Source organism: Mytilus galloprovincialis, chromosome 6 (assembly GCF_965363235.1).
Source record: "Mytilus galloprovincialis chromosome 6, xbMytGall1.hap1.1, whole genome shotgun sequence".
Lineage (NCBI taxonomy): Eukaryota > Metazoa > Mollusca > Bivalvia > Mytilida > Mytilidae > Mytilus > Mytilus galloprovincialis.
Window position 1 is genome coordinate 73,276,424 of NC_134843.1, and position 21,949 is coordinate 73,298,372.

The window sequence follows — 21,949 nt, forward strand, 5'->3', positions numbered from 1 at the left end:
TCCCCTTTTGTCCTGGGTTAGAATCCCACCCCCACCCCTTTTTAAAATGACTGGATCCGCCCCTTAAGGGTCTATAATTAAGTTTGACAACATCAGACGACATACTACTTTATCAAAAAAAAAATGCCACATTTCATCCAATTTAATTTCATCCCTTACTTGCTACATGTATTTCATCCATAATATTTAAAGAAATAAATTTGGGAGGAGTATGATTTTAATTCATTTGTAATTTGCAAGTTATTAACTATCCAAACTAGAGACCTAATAGAGTAGATATACTTGACTAATTTAAATCAAACTTGGGGTGACTGGGAACAAAGATTTAAGGGAATAGATGACAGTTTACCTACAATGACCTAGTTTCATAGCAATAGCATACATTAATAAAGACTACATGGTCATTCTTATGTTTAAACGTGGTTTAAACTTTGGGTGTTCATTTTTTAATGTTTAACATGTTTAAAGCTAACAATTTCAACTACATACATGTATCAAGATTTGATCCTACATTATTTAAATATTGAAAAAAATAGCTTTTTAAATTTAGATCTATATATCATGTATATAATTGTGAATGTCACATGGATGTATTTTAATGTAAAGCATCTGAAAAATCATTAGCCGTCTCATATTTATTTCAGTTCTTCAAAAGGCAAATTTATATGAGCTTATGCTGAAAATAGAGATTTCTTATTAAGGAGAAATCCCTGCCCCCCTTTTTGTGTGAAAAATTTTGTTGATTATATAGGGAATCACAGAAACATGACTGAGGCAAGCATCCCCCATCTGAACCCCCCCCCCCCCCCCATGAATATGTTTTTTTAGCTTGTGTAGGTGTAAGTCAGTAAGGAGGCAACCATTTGATTTGTAGGCCGGGTGAAAAATGTGATTAATCTTGCTTTGTAAACTTGTGCTATAAATAAAAATTACCAATCCATTAATAAATCCGTGAGCCCAATCTCATCCAGTGAAATAGATTATAGTCTGTTTTCGAAGTTATATGGAAGTAAGTTAGTAGTCCAGATAATTATGACGCAGTGCAAGGCATTTTTTCTAAGGAGAAGTGTAGAATGGGGGAATGGAACCAATAAATTGATCGGATCCGAAATGTTCTTCCCAGTAAAGGAGCACCTATTATTTTGTAGGTAATTATTATTAGTGTCGGTGGTCTCACAAGTAAATCAGAATGAATATTGCATGCACATTAAAATTAGCAGAGAAGAGACAATTATCAACTTGTGTATTATTCATTTTCTCGCAGTTATTTACGGTAAATCAGCTATATATAGACATAGGAAGATGTGGTGTATGTATATATATATATCCGAAAACAGGTGTTCGGTTCTAGTACTATAGTGGCTATAGTATATGACTTTTAAATAACAATTATCAATTATATCTGTATTCTGTGGCGGGTCGAAGGGGATGGAATCCGGGGTTGGCCTCCCCTAGCATTTTGTGAACAATCATTGCATAAATGATAATCTCGGGAATCCTCTCAAGTTCCTATATACAAGGTGATAGGACGTTCCGTTGGAATAGGTTACCTGTGCATCAGGAAAAGTTTTAAGGCATAGCGTGAAAAGGTAACCTATTCCAACGGAACCGAACGTCCTATCACCTTGTATATAGGAACCTTAAAAATATGTGAATAGGTCGGGAAAAACTCTCTTTTGACACTTAGGTATTGCACTGTTGCATTACACACCAATCAAAACGCAAACAATATGGGAAAAGATAACATTTTAACCTACACAATATATGAATAAGGTATACACTTTTGAAATCTAAATTATATGAAAAGGGTGGGGTAACCGTAGAAAACCAGCGGCAACGACACCCCTTATTTAATGGAGACATGTAGTTGGAACCCCCTTTATCATGGCTGGATCCGCCCATGATTTTACATGTAAATCAAGCCCCGGGTATTTGTTGGCATAACGGTAACCACGAAAGGGGGGGGGGCTAATTAAAAGCACGAGGAATTATAAATATACAATTCAACAGGGGTAGAGTGCATCGAGGAATGGGAATTAAAATTGTCTCTTCACGATGATCGAAAAAAGTATCTTGCACGTTATTTTCATCATCTTGTCTGAAACACTCTGAATAATGAGCTTCAAGGCGAAAACAAGGCATGTGAAATACTAATAACATACACTTCTTTTTTTATACGTTGTATGGACAAACCCATAAATCCCTCAACAAAAATTGCTTGATTCATGTCATATCAAATAAATTACAGCGCGGAAAGGTAACTTTAATTTAATATCAAAACTAAATTTTTGTTATATTTTTCAATAAATTTATAAATCTTAATTAGGCATGCGTTGCGTGAGTTCCATTTCATGAGACCTACACAGATTTCTATAAAACAAATCAAAAATTATAAATACAGTTTTTCAATTCTTTCCGGCATAGATTAAAAAAAAAATATGTATATAATCTATATACGATTTGGTTGAATTATTTCACTTCATTTTAATGATAAATCCTTTAGTTCTTAAATTTTTAATTAAAATGAATTTAACATTTTGATATCTAACGATAAACTTTTTAAATTGAAGTGACATGGTCAGTAACCTAATTAGTTGCATGGCTGATTACCATCTTACAGGTGACCCAGTAATTTTCCATATGACAGTAGCGTGTACCCTCGGGGTTATATCGGGGTGTGTATAACTTATTTTCTGGGGAACATCCTGTCCACGTGTAGTACTTAATAGCATATATTGCAACAGATGACATTAAACAAATTTTCTTTGTAGCATCGGAGGCAATTTCATGTTCGACCACACAAAATATTTCACAAAAAAGATATGATAAAATCAGAAGAAAAAGATAAAGAAATATTAACAAATAAAGGTGGAATTGAGTAAACGGGGATTCGTGTTTTTATGAGCTTATTTTCAGTGGACAACAACAAATGGAAGTTTTTAACGACCTTGTGTGACCTATAGTTGTTAATGTTTGTGTCATTTTGGTCTTTTGTGGATAGTTGTCTCATTGGCAATCATACCACATCTTTTTGACTGGCTATATACATGATATAATATATATAGCACTTACACGGTCGGTCCAGTGGACATCTTTCATACTAGATAACTTATACAGTAATTCTTTTTATACATATAAAAATTATTGTCCGATCTGATACACGTACCTATAATGTACAGAATTTTGAACAGCTTCAAATATATGGGGTCCGTAGAAACACCGCAAAGGACCTCCTTAGTGCACTAAGAACAAAAATGTGCACTAAGGACCTACTCCTTTCATAATTTTAAATTATATTTTTTCTAATGTTTTCTCGACACGTGCCTCAAAAAGTTGATTGTCACCTTTAGTATGATCGGTAGCAATTCATGTTCGCTCAACCTTGGCCCGTGAATAATCTGCTAGTATACTGATTAAACATGTATATGGTATTTCAAATTGTTCTCTATTTTTTTTTCATTTGTTTGTTTTTGCCGTATTTATTCTGTCTGCTATATTTTTTACTTCTAAATTAATAGCGTATTTTCAACTCTTTTCAGTTTGGGATTTTTCATCCTTTTAATTTTAAAAAGACAAATAATTGTGAAAACTTCACGGAAAAGTGAGGATTGATATTTAGTTGCTTAACGTCCAGTTGCCAATACTTCATTCATTTTTCTAATGTTAAGAACTATGCCATTTATCAATATTTCGATTTGAGCGTTACTGATGAGTCTTGTGTAGACGAAACGCGCGTCTGGCGTACTAAATTATAATCCTAGCTGGTACTTTTGATAACTATCACAGCAATGTTTTTAAACATGTTTAGGAAAGGAACATATTTCTGATTCGATGTTTATATACAAATGCATTACAAGTATAAATATGTATAGGTTGATGTTTAGTCCCTTCGATGTTTTAGACTGTAAATAAATTATGACCAATTTATTTCTGACATCTTCTTCATTTTTAACTTTTGTGGATAGGTGTTTCATTGACAGCCGTACCACATCTCCTTTCGCTTATTTTTGTTGTATATATCTTTTAATTCACTTTCCTTGTCTTTTAAAATATAAAGTAAGTAAGTAAGTAAGTAAATTGTTTATTATAGTGACATGTGTAAATCAGCATAAATTTGTACAAAATATAATTACATATATAATACACCCGGCCCAATGGACCAATAAGTCACCTTTTACTGTTAGTTCAATATAAATGTTCTAATATCACGTGTCAATTGCCAATTTAAATTTAAATACAGATAATTATAGATTAAGAATTAACGATTGTAAAAGTTCATATATTATTCAACTAATGTTTGTGAAAAAGTTTAAGAATGTTAACTAGTCTAAGAGTAAACTGTTTGTTTTCTACGGAAAAGTGACGCTGCTAAGTATTTAGCTATTTTCCTTGGATGGTTCACCATTAGAAATGTTAATTTTCCCTGCTCATCTAGTTGCGTAAAGTCAGGCACCATTAATATCTCGCTAAAAACAGTTTGTCTGATATCATTATAAAATGTGCAGTTTATAAGAAAATGTAGCTCACTTTCAACATTTTGAGAATTACAAAATCGGCATAGTCTGTTTTCTACTGGTTCCCCAATATATCTACCAGTCTCAATTCTGATCGGTAATAATCCGCATCTAAACTGGGCTAGCACAGATCGCTCGTGTTTCGTAAGATTGAGTTTTACATAGTGCTCTAGTTCGAAGTTTGTTTTAAAGTTTAAGTAAGATCGTAGCTTTGGTTTATTTATCAAGGACTCTCTCCATATATCACTGTAATAAGTTCGTACAATTTGTTCAAAAGATTTTAAATCCACCATTGTTCTACTTTCGTAATAATGTAACATATTAAGTTTAGTGAAAATATCTTTAGTGTCACTACACCAATTGTTTGTGCAACGATCATAATCCATATTGAACACCACTTTCGTTAATCGGTCGTCTTCATACGATAAAAGCCTATTCCAGTATCGAATAATGTTCACCCAATGCCGAAACTGACTTGGTATCCATCCAGTATCCCCATACAGTGCTAGAATTGGTGCAAATCTGTGAACGCCTAAGTAATATCGAATTGCTCTGTTCTGTACGTTGTCTATTGATTGGAACTTCCTATATATTTATTCCTTTATTTTTATTTGATGCCGAAAATAAGAATACGAAGTTATTTGTTAAATGCTATAAATAAGCGAAGTAAAACAACCGTTAATAATTATGTATATGAGCATTATATCTATTTATAAAATATTTTAAATACAAGCAGACATACCATTTGTGACACCAATTTCATTTATTTCCAAATCTTAAAATCATACATTTCAGTTCTTTAGCGTTTCTTAATAATGGCAGAACGGGCTTAAGAGTCATATGATTAAGTTAACTAAATAATGTAGTTTTCCCACATCATTAGCGGATTTAGGGGGTTAAAGCGAGCCCCCCCCCCCCCCCCCCCCCGGTTGAAAATCTTAAAATATTATTTTTTGTATTAACCATTTCTTGTTTTAATGTTATCTTTACTATAATTTGAATATCTAGCACTGAATAGGGTGACACGTTGTCGCTACACTTCTTTAAATATACACAAGTCATAATATCATTGGTCAGAGGGTAACTTGATAATTAGAGGACCAAATGATTTAATTAAGACAATCCAAGGCTGCTATCTCTATATTTTATTATATATATCTTTATTAGCCTCCCTTAGAGTGATACAACAATTGCAAAACGGGTAGATACGATCTGTAATCAAATAATTAACCTTATAAAATTAATACTTAAAATTTTATTTAGATTAACCATATGCCGGATGAACAAAAGGTGTGCCATTTATTGAAAAACATATGGTTTGGTATAACATGAAAACTTCTCTAGTGTTTTAAACATTTCTCACATAACCCCTCCCCAAACCCCCACTTCAAGCTCTGGATCCGCGCCTGCCCATAGTGCTTATTACATTATAAAATAAAATGGTATTCATCTTCAATTGTTGAAATAAAGATGAATTGTTAAAAAAAAAAGCATTGACACCAGTTTAAAGTTATCGTTCATAGAAGACAGTTATGATTTATTCTATAATTCTCTTTTTAAAACGTAATATAATTTTACCTCTTGGAGTTTTTCTATATGTTACTTCTGTAACTCTCAAATGTCTTTCAAGGAATAATGATAGTATGTAAACTCTTGTGTTGTTAGTAAGGAAATGAAATATCAAAAGCATTTGTTTCTCAATTTTTATCTCAAAATAGGGTTCTTTAAATAAAAAAAAAGCTTGCATAGCAATTTCCTTAAAAACTAAATATAATAACAAAGGCAAAGTTTTAAAACACAAAATTTATTTTTTATTTTTCTTTCATAAACTTGAATTTATACCACGCTAAACCGTTAGGTTAACAACCATTGATTAATCAATAAGTAACGATCAAAAGACAATTGTTTATTGGATTAGGTTGATTGAACATGATGATTCGGGAATCTGCAATAAACCGTTGGTCACGTGGCGAGTGGCAGGCGTTGATTAAAAAGTCATTTAACTTCAAAATTACAAAATCTATTGATACCTAACTTTATAGATTTGAGGTATTTAATCATATCCTCTTAGATTCATGTTCGCTGTGATCTTAAAACATCGTTTTAGTGTCCTTAATGCAAAAACGTTCTTCTTAGTGCACTAAGAAGTCTTTTGCGGTATTTCTACACACCGAAATATATGGCCTTATTATTGGTAATATACCATATTAGTGTCACTAATGGCTTAACGTGTTACCAAATTAAAAAGAAGAAATAGGCTCAAAACCGCATTTTTAACTTTAGATTTTTTTTCAATCCCAAAATAGAGAAGAGGTCCGGTATACCAAGGAGGTTATATTAGAAGGAGAGAGGACGAAAGACGATAATTACACATACAATGTTACCGACTTTTCTGTAAGTGGGTGTTAATTACTTGAGATCGACTCTGTCACAGAGGGAGATTTTGTCCTAATAACATACCCGAGTAAGAACGGAAACACCCGAGGTGTCATAAACTGACCGGAAATATAATTATTGATATATTAATACGATTTTTTGTGATATTTTTTATTAAGTAATTAAAAATTTAAATTTTATGTTAAAAGTTAACTTCTAACCAATAGAAATGAAACGAATATCCGTCTCATTGCGGTCAATGTTAATACCAACAGAAAGCACTTTTACGTTATTTCCCGATAAATTTCTCTATGTTTCAATTGCAAATATTCTTTCCGGTCGTTACCGGTCACCGTAACTAAAGTACTTTGCATATTCGTATATTTTCTATGATTATTACCTGCCAATTCTCATCAACAGGAATTGACAGGTGAAGCGAAAATCTTTGTTTAAAGCAATGTAGTGTTGAATAAAAATCGCACACTAACTTTCCTTTAAACCCTCATAACTTTGTCATTTCTTTATCGTTTTTCACGGTAGACAGACGATTGATTTTGAAATTGCGCGTCCAATCTTTTTCCATATCATAAACACCTATATACTGCATTGTTACCAAAATTACACCTGAACTTTAATGACCCACTCACTGATAACAACCACGTGACATATGCGATTTATCTATTAGCCCGAACTGCTCGCGGTAACAGCCTGGTACATCAGAGGGCCATGTCAAGTGGGTGATAAACATGTCGGTTTCTTTATATTTTTATCATTTTTCTCTGATCGAACTGCTATCCTGGGGATGTTAATTTTGTATCAAGCAGAGTGTTCACTCTCCTTCTAATATAACCTCCTTGGGTATACAGACTTATTAAAAAGTCCAGATGAGAAGTTCAACTTGCTTTTCTATTCCCGGCACTTTTAACTTAACGCATGCAAAAAAAAAAATCAGTACCTGGTTACAGTTGCGCATTGACAAATTATAATCTTTCGATTAAATGATCTTAAATCTATATGGTCTTTATTTTAAAAGTTATAAAATCTAAATGTAAAGTGATCTAAAATGTTCAATATAAATGAGTATTTTCGCTGTGAAATGAATCTAATGGGAAATTACAAAAATAGCAGAATTGTTTACTCACATAGTGTACGCGGGATGGCATCATGCGAGAATCTAAAAAAATAAGTAGTAACTAAGCGGGATCCGTGAACAGAACCCCCAATGAGACCCCCATTAGTTGTGGCTTATTTTGGTCTTTTTAGTTAGTTTCTTTCCCCTACATTACTTGACCGTTTTTGTAAAACAACAGCACTCGAGGTCTGACAGTATTTTACCAAGAATGCACAAAATATTCAAAAAGAAGGCCTAGAAAATTTAAATATTGGTATGCACACATACTCCCCTATCAGCACAGACAATTATATTTTTGTAAAGGCGCCAAACTCGTTTCTAATATTTATAATAGAACCGAAAAGAAAATGGAAATGGAAATGGGGAATGTATCAAAGAGATAACAACATGACCAAAGAGCAGATAACAGCCATAGGTCACCGATGGGTCTTCATTGCAACGAGAAAATCCCGCAACCTGAGACTGGGGTGGATCTAGTCATATAAAGGAGGGGTTCCTAACCCAGGACAATTTTTTTTTTTGGGGGGGGGGTGTCCAACTACATGTCCCCATTCAAATGCATTGATCGTCCAATAAAGAAAGGGGGTTCCAACATGTCCAACCTTCAGCCCCCCTCCCTGGATCCGTGCCTGTGAGGCATGCTTTAGCTTGCCATTAAACAAAAATGTATACTAGTTGAGTGATAATGGACGTCATACTAAACTCTTCAATATAAAAAAAAGAAACTAAAATAAAAATCATACAAAGGTCACAAAGGCCATAACTTCTGGCTCCTGAATTAGGAAAAGTGCAAAATGCAGTGAGGATAAAAGCCTTTACTGTAAATTCCTGAAATTACAATTATATAAATCATCTCACATCTTTGTGCATTTCTTGAAATTGGTCATATTAATAAATGCATGCAATATTTTCAGAAAATTTCAATATATAGGCTTTTAAAAGTCAATCTTGTGCATGATTATCAATGATTATACTCGCACAATTAACACATGTGGTTCTCAAAACTCAGAGGTGTCTATGCTATTTATGACAACATTTTAATCAAGTATAAATTTACAAAATATGTTTAGAACTATATGATTTTTAGGTTTTTAAGCATAGATATAGTAGGTCAGGATCTGCAAACTCTCACTGACTGACTGAGCACATGAATTCAACACTAGTTTTTTGGTGATGTTGGTGTTGCTTAGTGTTTTGTTTTGTTTTTCTTTTTTTTGCCTTGGCATTGTCAGTTTCTCTTTCATTGCCTTTGGTTTTTTTTGTTATGTTAAATAACAAGTCACAAGAGAGAAAAAACAAAAAAAATATGTGAAAAAATGGCTTAGTTCAGTATATATTAAGGACAGAGATAACAAATAGCTAAATAAGAAAAAAGAAAAAAGAAAATTCCTTTTCTATGTACAGTCAATTGTCTGATAATCTAGAAGATAGCCTGATTTGGTCTAATTCTCCTGAATTCTAGCAGGTACTTTATTCCAACTTTTTTAATTCAAACAAACCATGTCTTAGATAGTCTTGGAATTAGAATACATTAATCATAAAATTTTCATAATACTTTGGTGAATTATCTATTGATATAATCATGATAATTAAGCTCCTTTTTAATTTTTAGGGATTTTAAATTTTTAATTTAAAGTTAGGGATTTTATTCATAAAAGCGGGGATTTTTCCAGTACGTATACTATTAATAATGCTTTGAGCAATTTTCATGAAACTTGGTGAATTATTTTTGTATAACATAAACATGATAATTTTCCTTTTAATTTAAAAAAAAATCTGATTTATGTCATTGTACTATCATGACTTGGGATTAGGATAGTTTCAAGAATGCTTTCACAAATTTTTATGAAACTTTGGTGAATTGTTTTTATATCTTGACAAACTCCCTTTTTATTGTTATGACCCAAAGTGGAGGGGGCATAATGTTTAACACTTGTCAGATCGTTTGTCCGTCTGTCCCAAAGTTGTTTTTTGTTCTCTTACAGTACTTTAGTTTGCCTCAACCAAATTCAATTAAACTTTTACAAAAGCTTGTTATCACAATTCTCATATCAAGTTTGAATTTTGGTGATGTCAGTGTTACTGTACTAGAGTATCAGAGTTATGCCCCTTTAGAAATGGGGAAAATATGCTGAATTTTTGGTTTCCTGTTCTCTAAAATTTAGTTTGTCTCAACCAAATGTTATGAAATCAATACACAATGCTTATCATCACAAAATACAGATTAAGTTTGAATTTTGGTAGTGTCTCTTTTACTAAATTCTATAGTTATGTTCTTTAAAAATGGAAAAAAATGTTTCGGCCTTCTAACTTAAGTTTCCCTCAACCAAATTTTATTAAACTTTAAAAAAATACTTTTTATCACAATTTTAATCAGATCAATTTCAAATTTTGGTAGTAAAACTTTTACCGTTCTTCAGTTATGTTCCTTTAAAACTTTGAATAATATGCAAGCTGGAGTATCATTCCCTATTTATCATGTATATTTTTTTATAAGATGCAGAGTTAAGGAACTTTAGTTGTTGCAAAGTTATTTTAAAATTGTCCATTTTCAAAAACTTTGAAAGGTTTTAGAAATTTATGGATTTGTTAAAAAAATCACAGCCTTAAACTTATAGTCACTTGAGATATATATCTATAAATGGAGCCAAATTATATACATGTTTTATGTCAATAAATACCACTGTTTGTGCATGTTTATTTTTGGAGGGCAGGGGTCTTATTTGCACAGTGCTCATAGTTTTTTAGTCGATCATTAAAATTCATTTAAAGCTTAAAGACCAGCTATAAGGGCAAGAAGCTTATCAAGCACTCATGGTTTAGATTTTTATTAAACACACATTAATATACATAATGTACATTAAACAGAAAAAAATATTGATGCAAGATGTCATTCAACTTTTACTCTTTTATGTATAGGACAAGAACTATAGAAGATACAGAGAAATTATATACAGCAGAAATGATAGGCAATGTAAAATTTGCAGAAGCCAACTAAACCTAAATGGTAAGGCACCTTTTAATTTTAAAAAAGTTATTGAACTTGAAAGATGATTACTAGTATCATGATTACTATAAAAATTAAAAGATGTGGTATATTAAATATGAAAACTATCATGGCTTTGAGAAAGCAATTGTAGGCCTGTTACGACCTTCAATAATGAGAAAATCCATACCCTATACTATAGTCAAAGTAGGCAGCTATAAAAGACCTAAAGATGAAACATTGAAACAATCCAAACTGTAAAACTAATCATGGTAATTGCCTAGTTTATAACAAAATAAATTACAAAAAATAAATATGACCGGTATGAAACAACAACAACCACTAAATTTTAGTGTCAGACTAAACTGACAAAAGCTACAGGCTCTGAACTTTGGACAGGCACAATAGGAATATGGCAAGGTTATATAAAAATAAGATGTGGTATGATTGCCAATAAGACAACTCTCCACCAGACAACCAATGATGTAAATTTCCTGCAAACAGGGACTTGACTTCTGTAAATCAACTAATTTTTCGTGAATACTTTATTTGGCATTTTATACTTTCTAGTCTACATCGCAGTTATTTATTTTTCTCGAGTTCAAGTTTACTTAATGTATTTTAATAAGGAAAGATACACATGAAAAACATTTATTGCTGTTTCTCTCTCCATTTATAACATTTTATTTGTTTATTTTGTGTATTTATAGGTGATCAGACATCTTGGTTTTCATGATCAATAGGTCATTACTGAAGAGGAAACTTATAGTTGAAATTTATTTACATAGTGCATAATTGGATTAATTTGAAATGGAATGTGTGCTTTCCTGCAAAAAAGAAATAGGAAATTTCAACATTATCACATGATAATGACCATAAACAAAATGGAGTTCTATCATAGATACACAAAAACACTATTGCATAAAAGCAACAACATATCTTAATCAAAAGAAAGGAGAATGCTGAACAAATACTATTTTGTTGTTGAAAAAAGGAACACCAGTTTTATCCACTCATTTACATCGCTCCCTCATATCAAATATACAGAAGAAGATCATTGAAGAACAATTTGCAAAAATGATTTCTCTTAGAATTGAAGGGAATTGTTTAGTGAATGGAATAATGTATTCACTGAATTCTTACGTAGTGGATTGAATAACTGTACACAAGCTGAAACAGAAGAAATTCTAATTTAAAATAACACAAATGTTTATTTTATTATTTAATCTGCAAATATATAAACAAATTCTTTAGAACACCACAAATGGTATGACATTCAAATTGGTTGCTTATTAATGTATCGCATTGAAACAATTACAAAGAAAATAGAAGCATTTGCTCCAAAAAAAATTATAAATCAAAGTTAAATTTATAAAAAAAGTATAAACAATACCTAGATCTAAACAGTCAGACTGTATTATTTACAATGTCATTAAAATGTTGAGTCAAACATTTATTAAAGTTTTAAATATCATTTGCATCAATTATACAGTCTTGTTATTATTATATTCATACTGTTTGTATACATGGTGTAGTGAAGAAATGTTCAACAAGTAAAAATAAGGGAAAACATTTCCTTAAGGGAAATTTGATCTTCAGAAATTTCCTTAGAGGAAATTTGAAGAACAATGATTTCCCTAGAGGAAATTTGTTGTCTTGAATTTTCCTCCAAGGAAAAGTGTTTGTCAAAAATTTCCTCACAGGAAAAAGTATTTCCTCCAAGGAAAATTTGAAGCCACAAATTTCCTCACAGGAAAAAGTATTTCCTCCAAGGAAAATTTGAAGCTGCAAATTTCCTCAAAGGAAAAAGAATTTCCTTTAAGGAAAAAGAATTTTCTCTAAGGAAAAAGAATTTCCTCTAAGGAAATAGAATTTCCTCAAAGGAAATAATTATGCAGCAAATTCCCTAAGGGAAATCTTTTTCCCTTGAGGAAAAAACAATTTCCCTTGAGGAAAAATCTTTTTCCTTCAGGGAAATTTGATTTCCCTTGAGGAAAAATACTTTTCCTCTGAGGAAATTGTTGAAAAAAGGGGCATAACTTTTTCAACAGTGGTGCTAGATCCAAAAAATTTTAGGACAAATATCAGGGAACCAATACCAACCAAGTTATCAACTTTGTTTTGACTTAACTCCAAAAATTAAGGTGACAACTTTTGCACTCAGCGGAATTGCAAACTTGTCCCGGAGACTGTTCATTACTTACTGTTCTAGCAGCAACTGTAGGTCTATATTTGGGAACTTTGATCGCATTGCTTATTCGATATTATAAGGAGCTTCACTTGCGTACAATTCACTCAGTTTCAGGCAAAATTTCAATTTGGTGTAATAAAAATAAGACTAGTGCGGGTGGGGTTCGAACCCACGCGGACATACGACCATTGGAACTTAAGTCCAACGCCTTTTTTTTTTATCTTTATTAAAATCAAACATCATATAATACAAATAAAACAAAATATAAAATCAATTGTCCTTGATTGTTCTCATTATATACTATATACTATACTTTGTATTCACAATACTATCAATTCACATTTCAGTTACACAATAATTATTACAATTTAAAGACTAGAACATTGTCTGTTTCTTCTAACAACGGGTTATCCATTACAAACTTTTTTTGAAATATATGACTCATATTATGACTTTGACAGAGATAGACATACATATATGTTACATAATGTTTTAAAGTATATTGAAATAATTTAATCAAATTTACATTAGAATAACCACTATTTAACAAGTTTCTCCTTCTGAAGATACAATATCTGGCAACAGACATAAAAAAATTAAGAAAAGAATCATTTACACCTTTCATATGCCATCGCAATCCCAAAATCAATAGTTCCTCACTTCTTACTAAACTTATCTTATCTGAATCACAGTTTTCAAATATTCTAACCAATAAAGATGACAAATAGTTATGAAAATCTTCAAGTTTATCACAATTCATAAATATATGCAGGATGTCTTCTTTTTCACTGCAACATACTTTACAGATATTATCATCAACTAAGCCTATCTTTTGAAGTTTTACATTAGTAAAAATACAGTTATGTAACACCTTAAAGTCTAACTCAACCAAATTAGAAGGTTTCCAATACATATTGACATGTTCCCATATTCTACTGAATGCTTCAGAAGTCACATCAAATTCTGATTTCCATAACTCAATACCAACAGGTTCTTCAACAATATTTTCCAACATAATAGTATATAATGTTTTAGTACTACATAATTTCAAATCATAATGCACATTTTTACAAATAATTGAAATGTCTATTGTTCTTGGCATAGATATTCTGTGAATATCAGAGTTCACTGTGTTTTTCCATTCTACAGGTATAGCATTCAACAAATTTCTATATCTATCAACTACATATTGTACATTAACATCTTCATATACAATTTGAATCATTTCAACTATAGCATGATCTGGCAAGAAACCAGTTTTTACTTCAAAGCATATATCTTTGAGACAAACAATACCAGCACCTATAAAATCGTGCCATACAATTGTTCTATTATTAAGTACAATATTTGGATTAACAAACAAAGGCTGGTCATAAACATTTTCTACAGACAACGGAAACTCTATATTTTTCCTTATACAATTCAATGCATGAAAAAATTCTTGATAAACAACAGGAAGTTTTTTCAATTCACAATTTGGTATCACTGTATAAAAAACATTATGACAAAGTTTCATTTCATAAATTGAGGAAACAAAATACTTAAATGTGTATTTCCATAACACTTGATATTCATCATCTAACAATCTACCTAAAAATTTTAGCCTAAAAGCATATATTTTACATTTGATATCAGCAACATTTAAACCACCTCTACTTTTATCATCTATTATACAGTTGTATTTTACTAAATGACATCCATTTTTCCATATAAAATTCAGACAAAGTCTTTTTATCTCTATATAAGCCCATTCAGGTAATGCAGTAACAAACAATGCGTACCAAAATCTAGATAACATCAGTGAATTAATTACACTAACCCTGCCATGTATAGTTAATCTTCTCAATAACCATAAGTTGAGAAGAGATTTTATCTGAACTATTTTATTTTTCCAATTCATTTCATCACACATTTTTCTATTTTTTCCAATAAAAACTCCTAACAGTTGAAAATAATCTTCACAAACTTTAAGACCAATATGATCTTTTTCTACTACAGATAAAGTACTAGTACCTAAACATATTATCTCTGACTTTTGTCTGTTTATTTTAGCACCTGTTGCTTTGCTATACAAATCAAATTCCTTAAACACTTCAGGAATTGATTCCTTATTACATAAAGATAATGTAGTATCATCTGCATGCTGATAAATTAATCCCTCTTTATCACAATTAGGGACTTTTATACCTTTGATTTTGTCATTTTTAACAATTCTACAATGTAAAGGTTCAGCAGCAAGAACATATAACAATGCACTTATTGGGCAGCCTTGTCTAATACCATTTTTAATATGAAAATAGTTTGTCAAAAATCCATTACATTTTACAGCACTATTAATACCATTATAAAATATTTCAATCCATTTTACAAATCTATCACCAAATCCATATTTTCTTAACACATATAACAAATATTTATGACTCACTCTGTCAAATGCTTTTTCCTGATCTAATTTCATTATATACCCTTCAAGTTCATCTTTTTCAATAAGTTCTATAATATCTCTTACATTTGCAATATTATTTGATATATCCCTACCAATAATACAGCATGTTTGATCATTAGATACAATCTTAGGTAATACTACCTTAAATCTATTTGCCATTATCCTGGCTAATATTTTATAATCAACCTGTAGTAATGAAATAGGTCTATAATTTTTCAAAGACTTTTTATCACCTTTCTTTTTATATATAAGACTAATCACTCCACATTTCATAGATCTGCCTAAAACCCCTTCTTTTTCAATAACATTAAACAAATCAAATAAAACATTTCTGAGTTCATTATAAAATTGACAGTAAAACTCAACTGTGAGTCCATCAGACCCTGGACTTTTATTTTTTGACATTTGATTTATTGCTTTAAAAATTTCTTCATGTGAAATATCAGCATCACAAAAATTACAATCATTGTCATCTATTTTTGTATCTACACTATCTAACAATTCTGACATTTTATCATTATCTGTATCTACACATGAGTACAATTCTTTATAAAATTTATATTGTAAATCTAAAATACCTTCAGTAGCATAAACTGATTCATTATTTTCATTTAGTAATTCTTTTATAGAATTATTCTCTTGTTTATATTTCTCCAAATTTAAAAAATACTTTGTACATTTATCTGACTCAACAGCCCAAATAGCTTTTGATCTGAGTACTGCACCTCTACATTTTTCTAATTCATATGCTGACAACTCAAGTTTCAAATTTTCTAACTTAGCTACATCAACATCTACACCACAAGCAGCTTTTTCACATAAAAAATTGATCTGCCTTTCTAATCTATAAAAATCTCTTCTATTTTCTTTTGCCATTTTAGAAGAAAAAATTTGAGAATATCTCTTTATTTTATATTTAAGATTATCCCACCAAATCATTAAATCTTTATTATACAATTCATTTTCTTTTTCATCAGAAATAATTTCTTTTACTCTCCTTACATATTCTTCATTACATAATAATGTATTATTGAGGACCCACAATCCAGGACCTCTTTCAATATTACTACAGTTAAAATTCATAATTACAAACGAATGATCACTTAAACTAGTAGTATTATAATATACATTCTGAACATAAGAAGATAACTTTTTATTTACAAGGAAATAATCAATTCTACTTTGTTGTAATTCTCCATTACAAATTCTTTTCCATGAAAATATTCTAGAACTTTTATTTCTAGTACGCCATACATCATACAAATTGTTATTTTCAATCAAGTCACATAATTTTTTACATGGTTCATCAATAACATGATTACTTTTACCACCTCTATCTAACATAGATAGAGAAGTATTAAAATCCCCACCAATTATCAAGTTATCTAACTTTTCAGTATACTGTTTAACAAAGTTAAAAAAGATAACTCTTTCAGCATTAACATTTGGAGCATACAATGAAATTACATTAAACAATTGTCCATCTTCTTCATATGTTATATGAATAAATCTGCCATCAGAGTCTTTATATACACATTTTATCTTATTTTTAAGATAATTATTCACTAAAACAGCCACACCCCTTCTACCATGTAAACTGTTACTACAATATATATCACCTTCATATAGGTGTTTAACACTATTTACATAAGCATCATCCCAAAATGTTTCTTGTAATAATACCATACTAAATTTTCTATCATGAATAATACTTATAAAATTCTCAAAATTAATTACATTCTTTAAACCATTACAATTAAAAGAACAAATTACCACCATTGCAAAAAGAAAAACAATCTTGCATATAAACTTATCCATTTTTATTTATTTTTACTGTCAACCACCTTTCTTACATTTTTACCAGTCAAATTAGGAGTAGGTTTTGCAATAGATCTCCTTTCAAGTTTCCTCTGTTTTTTCTTAATTTTTTTGGCCATTTTTGCACTGACAAATTTATTTGGGGTGTCATTTTCACCATCAGAACAAATAGAAGACTCATTTTCATTTGCACCTTCCATGGAGACTTCTTCGTCACCAACGAAGGTGCTTTTATCATTAGAGCAACCCTGCTTAATTTCAATTTCATTTTCACTCACCCTAGTGACAATATTGTCCCCAGGAGGAGCGTCATTACTAGCTATTTTTAACTTTTTGCCATCAGAAAAATCCTTGTCTAAATTGATGTTTTCATTAACATCTTCCTCGTTATCTAGATTCAATAGTTCATCGTCTGTTATCTCATTATTACTTTCGGTATCACTGTCCATCTTTCTCTTTCTGTTTTCCTCCTGGGGGTGGCTTTTTGGTTTATTTTGCACCACATTAACTTCTATCGGAACAGTTGTTTTAGGATCAGTATCGGCAACATCTTCCTCTGACCAAACTTCAGACATATCTTCATCATCATTTTCACCGGTAATGTTAACTATTTCCGGACCATTTTCGTCATTCTGTTTGTTGCAAGTACAACGATCGCTTTTTTCTGTGCATGTGTCGCATGTACACACACATGGATGTTTACGACAGTCCTGACAAGGACATACACACGGATCACTTTTACAGAAAGAGCAGGTACATATACATGGGTACTTTTCACATTTAAAGCAGGCGCATATACAGTCTTTTTTCCCACAAATGTTACATTTGCACATACAAAAATAGAAATTACATATTTCACAGTTCTTCTTCTTTTTATATGCTGGAGGTTGATCTTTTTTGGTATTTGAGCTACTTCCACACACACAAAATAACGGTAAATTATGGCAATATTCACATTTACTAGCTTTACATTGTCTCTTTGAATGTCCATATTGGCCACACCCGTGACAAACAAAGTACGGACATTGTTTACGCATATGCTCCGGTGACAAACACTCCGAGCAGACCTTTATCTGGTTGTTATGTACAAGCCGAAAATATTTCGTATCTGAGCCTATTTTGAAAGGTATTGTCCATGGCAAAGCCAACATACCCTGTGGAAATTTGCATTTCATAAATCTTGTCCCGTCTGCTACCTGCGTTCCAGGTATTGCTCGTCTGTATATAGGCGAAACGATTTTCACCCCTTTTGATACTAATTTACTTCTTATATCATCATCCGAAATAAACGATGGAAGTTGCATTATAGAAACAACAGTTATATCCGAATGTAACATGCTGACTTGATATTCATTATTTGCAATATCAATTCCTTCTTGCACTAGACGGAAAGCAGTCTGCTTACTATCTAATGTTATATCATACGACATGGCATCATTTTTGACAACAGCTAACACCGAATTTAAACCAGTGACTGTTTCAATATCTTCAATTACTATTCTTTCACCAATAACATCTGTATTGATTACTTCAATTCTCACAGTACAATCTCTCTGATACGACTTTACATCACGAACATAATTTTGCTTTTGATTATATCCATTCCCAGCACCACGGCTACCATTCCGTTGAGAAAAATAAGATTTTTTACTAGTTTGCTCCATTTCGCCGGTCATTCCGGAAAATTACAAGCAAGCACAGCCCAAATTTGTAAACAAACACTCGAGTGCTCCTAAACGACCCCCCTTTTCCACACGAATAAATCGTCGGATTAGGGGGAACTACAGTTTATAATGACAGTTTCTCTTCTAAATACAACACAGTTTTGTTAGTAAAACATAAATAAATCCTTACTGTTATTATCGAATCATAATATCCTGTTGAAAACAGATTTGTCCACCGGAGCAATTATGACACGTCCATCCTGGGCTGCGCTCAGTTGGGAATCTCTTGCGTACAATTCACTCAGTTTCAGGCAAAATTTCAATTTGGTGTAATAAAAATAAGACTAGTGCGGGTGGGGTTCGAACCCACGCGGACATACGTCCATTGGAACTTAAGTCCAACGCCTTAACCACTCGGCCACCACACTGTTACAGATGGGGATCTTAAATGGTTACATGAATCTATAGCTACTTATCACAATGTTCGCATTTCATTTGTAAGGCGCAATTGTGTAGATCAAATACCGCAAAGGAAAAATAATCAAATAGACAGCCTTTTCATCGAAAATCCCGTGCAATTCAACTGATTTCATGCTGAAACATTCAATTAAGTGAAACTTGATGTTTTGTCAACCCGAGTACCGTTACTGTAAGAATTTTCATAATTGCGAGAGAAAAAAAAGTTTATTATCTCATAAACGATCATTTCACCGAAAGAAAAAAAAAATCAATTCGCATCACGGGAGCAATTTTACATACAATATTTTTCCTTTTCATAAAAGTGTACTGCAAGGGCATATGATATCTGCTTAGTCATTTTTAGTGTTACTCCTGATTGCAGTTGCGCTATTAGGAAAAAATACTGCGGTAACAATTTAAAGCATTACTTACTGTTCTAGCAGCAACTGTAGGTCTATATTTGGGAACTTTGATCGCATTGCTTATTCGATATTATAAGGAGCTTCACTTGCGTACAATTCACTCAGTTTCAGGCAAAATTTCAATTTGGTGTAATAAAAATAAGACTAGTGCGGGTGGGGTTCGAACCCACGCGGACATACGTCCATTGGAACTTAAGTCCAACGCCTTAACCACTCGGCCACCACACTTACAGATGGGGATCTTAAATGGTTACATGAATCTATAGCTACTTATCACAATGTTCGCATTTCATTTGTAAGGCGCAATTGTGTAGATCAAATACCGCAAAGGAAAAATAATCAAATAGACAGCCTTTTCATCGAAAATCCCGTGCAATTCAACTGATTTCATGCTGAAACATTCAATTAAGTGAAACTTGATGTTTTGTCAACCCGAGTACCGTTACTGTAAGAATTTTCATAATTGCGAGAGAAAAAAAAGTTTATTATCTCATAAACGATCATTTCACCGAAAGAAAAAAAAAATCAATTCGCATCACGGGAGCAATTTTACATACAATATTTTTCCTTTTCATAAAAGTGTACTGCAAGGGCATATGATATCTGCTTAGTCATTTTTAGTGTTACTCCTGATTGCAGTTGCGCTATTAGGAAAAAATACTGCGGTAACAATTTAAAGCATTACTTACTGTTCTAGCAGCAACTGTAGGTCTATATTTGGGAACTTTGATCGCATTGCTTATTCGATATTATAAGGAGCTTCACTTGCGTACAATTCACTCAGTTTCAGGCAAAATTTCAATTTGGTGTAATAAAAATAAGACTAGTGCGGGTGGGGTTCGAACCCACGCGGACATACGTCCATTGGAACTTAAGTCCAACGCCTTAACCACTCGGCCACCACACTGTTACAGATGGGGATCTTAAATGGTTACATGAATCTATAGCTACTTATCACAATGTTCGCATTTCATTTGTAAGGCGCAATTGTGTAGATCAAATACCGCAAAGGAAAAATAATCAAATAGACAGCCTTTTCATCGAAAATCCCGTGCAATTCAACTGATTTCATGCTGAAACATTCAATTAAGTGAAACTTGATGTTTTGTCAACCCGAGTACCGTTACTGTAAGAATTTTCATAATTGCGAGAGAAAAAAAAGTTTATTATCTCATAAACGATCATTTCACCGAAAGAAAAAAAAAATCAATTCGCATCACGGGAGCAATTTTACATACAATATTTTTCCTTTTCATAAAAGTGTACTGCAAGGGCATATGATATCTGCTTAGTCATTTTTAGTGTTACTCCTGATTGCAGTTGCGCTATTAGGAAAAAATACTGCGGTAACAATTTAAAGCATTACTTACTGTTCTAGCAGCAACTGTAGGTCTATATTTGGGAACTTTGATCGCATTGCTTATTCGATATTATAAGGAGCTTCACTTGCGTACAATTCACTCAGTTTCAGGCAAAATTTCAATTTGGTGTAATAAAAATAAGACTAGTGCGGGTGGGGTTCGAACCCACGCGGACATACGTCCATTGGAACTTAAGTCCAACGCCTTAACCACTCGGCCACCACACTGTTACAGATGGGGATCTTAAATGGTTACATGAATCTATAGCTACTTATCACAATGTTCGCATTTCATTTGTAAGGCGCAATTGTGTAGATCAAATACCGCAAAGGAAAAATAATCAAATAGACAGCCTTTTCATCGAAAATCCCGTGCAATTCAACTGATTTCATGCTGAAACATTCAATTAAGTGAAACTTGATGTTTTGTCAACCCGAGTACCGTTACTGTAAGAATTTTCATAATTGCGAGAGAAAAAAAAGTTTATTATCTCATAAACGATCATTTCACCGAAAGAAAAAAAAAATCAATTCGCATCACGGGAGCAATTTTACATACAATATTTTTCCTTTTCATAAAA

At 31.9% G+C, this 21,949-nt stretch overlaps 1 long non-coding RNA gene and 4 other non-coding genes across 8 annotated transcripts; 1 reads left to right on the forward strand and 4 right to left on the reverse strand.

Moving 5' to 3' along the window:
- The first annotated feature begins 1,045 nt into the window (after positions 1-1,045).
- On the forward strand, positions 1,046-12,424 carry LOC143080277 (uncharacterized). Of its 4 annotated transcripts, none has more exons than XR_012979688.1 (3): positions 1,046-1,144; positions 10,942-11,029; positions 11,719-12,424. It is a non-coding gene; the product is annotated as an uncharacterized LOC143080277 (long non-coding RNA). The 4 variants fall into 4 exon arrangements; XR_012979687.1 differs by having other exon boundaries at positions 1,048-1,148; XR_012979686.1 differs by lacking the exon at positions 1,046-1,144 and adding an exon at positions 8,060-8,208.
- Positions 12,425-19,472: 7,048 nt separating this feature from the next.
- Positions 19,473-19,555, reverse strand: Trnal-uaa (transfer RNA leucine (anticodon UAA)). Its single transcript has one exon. It is a non-coding gene; the product is annotated as a tRNA-Leu (tRNA).
- Positions 19,556-20,153: 598 nt separating this feature from the next.
- Positions 20,154-20,236, reverse strand: Trnal-uaa (transfer RNA leucine (anticodon UAA)). The gene has a single exon. It is a non-coding gene; the product is annotated as a tRNA-Leu (tRNA).
- A 596-nt stretch (positions 20,237-20,832) lies between these two features.
- Positions 20,833-20,915, reverse strand: Trnal-uaa (transfer RNA leucine (anticodon UAA)). The gene has a single exon. It is a non-coding gene; the product is annotated as a tRNA-Leu (tRNA).
- Positions 20,916-21,513: 598 nt separating this feature from the next.
- Trnal-uaa (transfer RNA leucine (anticodon UAA)) lies at positions 21,514-21,596 on the reverse strand. The gene has a single exon. It is a non-coding gene; the product is annotated as a tRNA-Leu (tRNA).
- Positions 21,597-21,949: the final 353 nt, after the last annotated feature.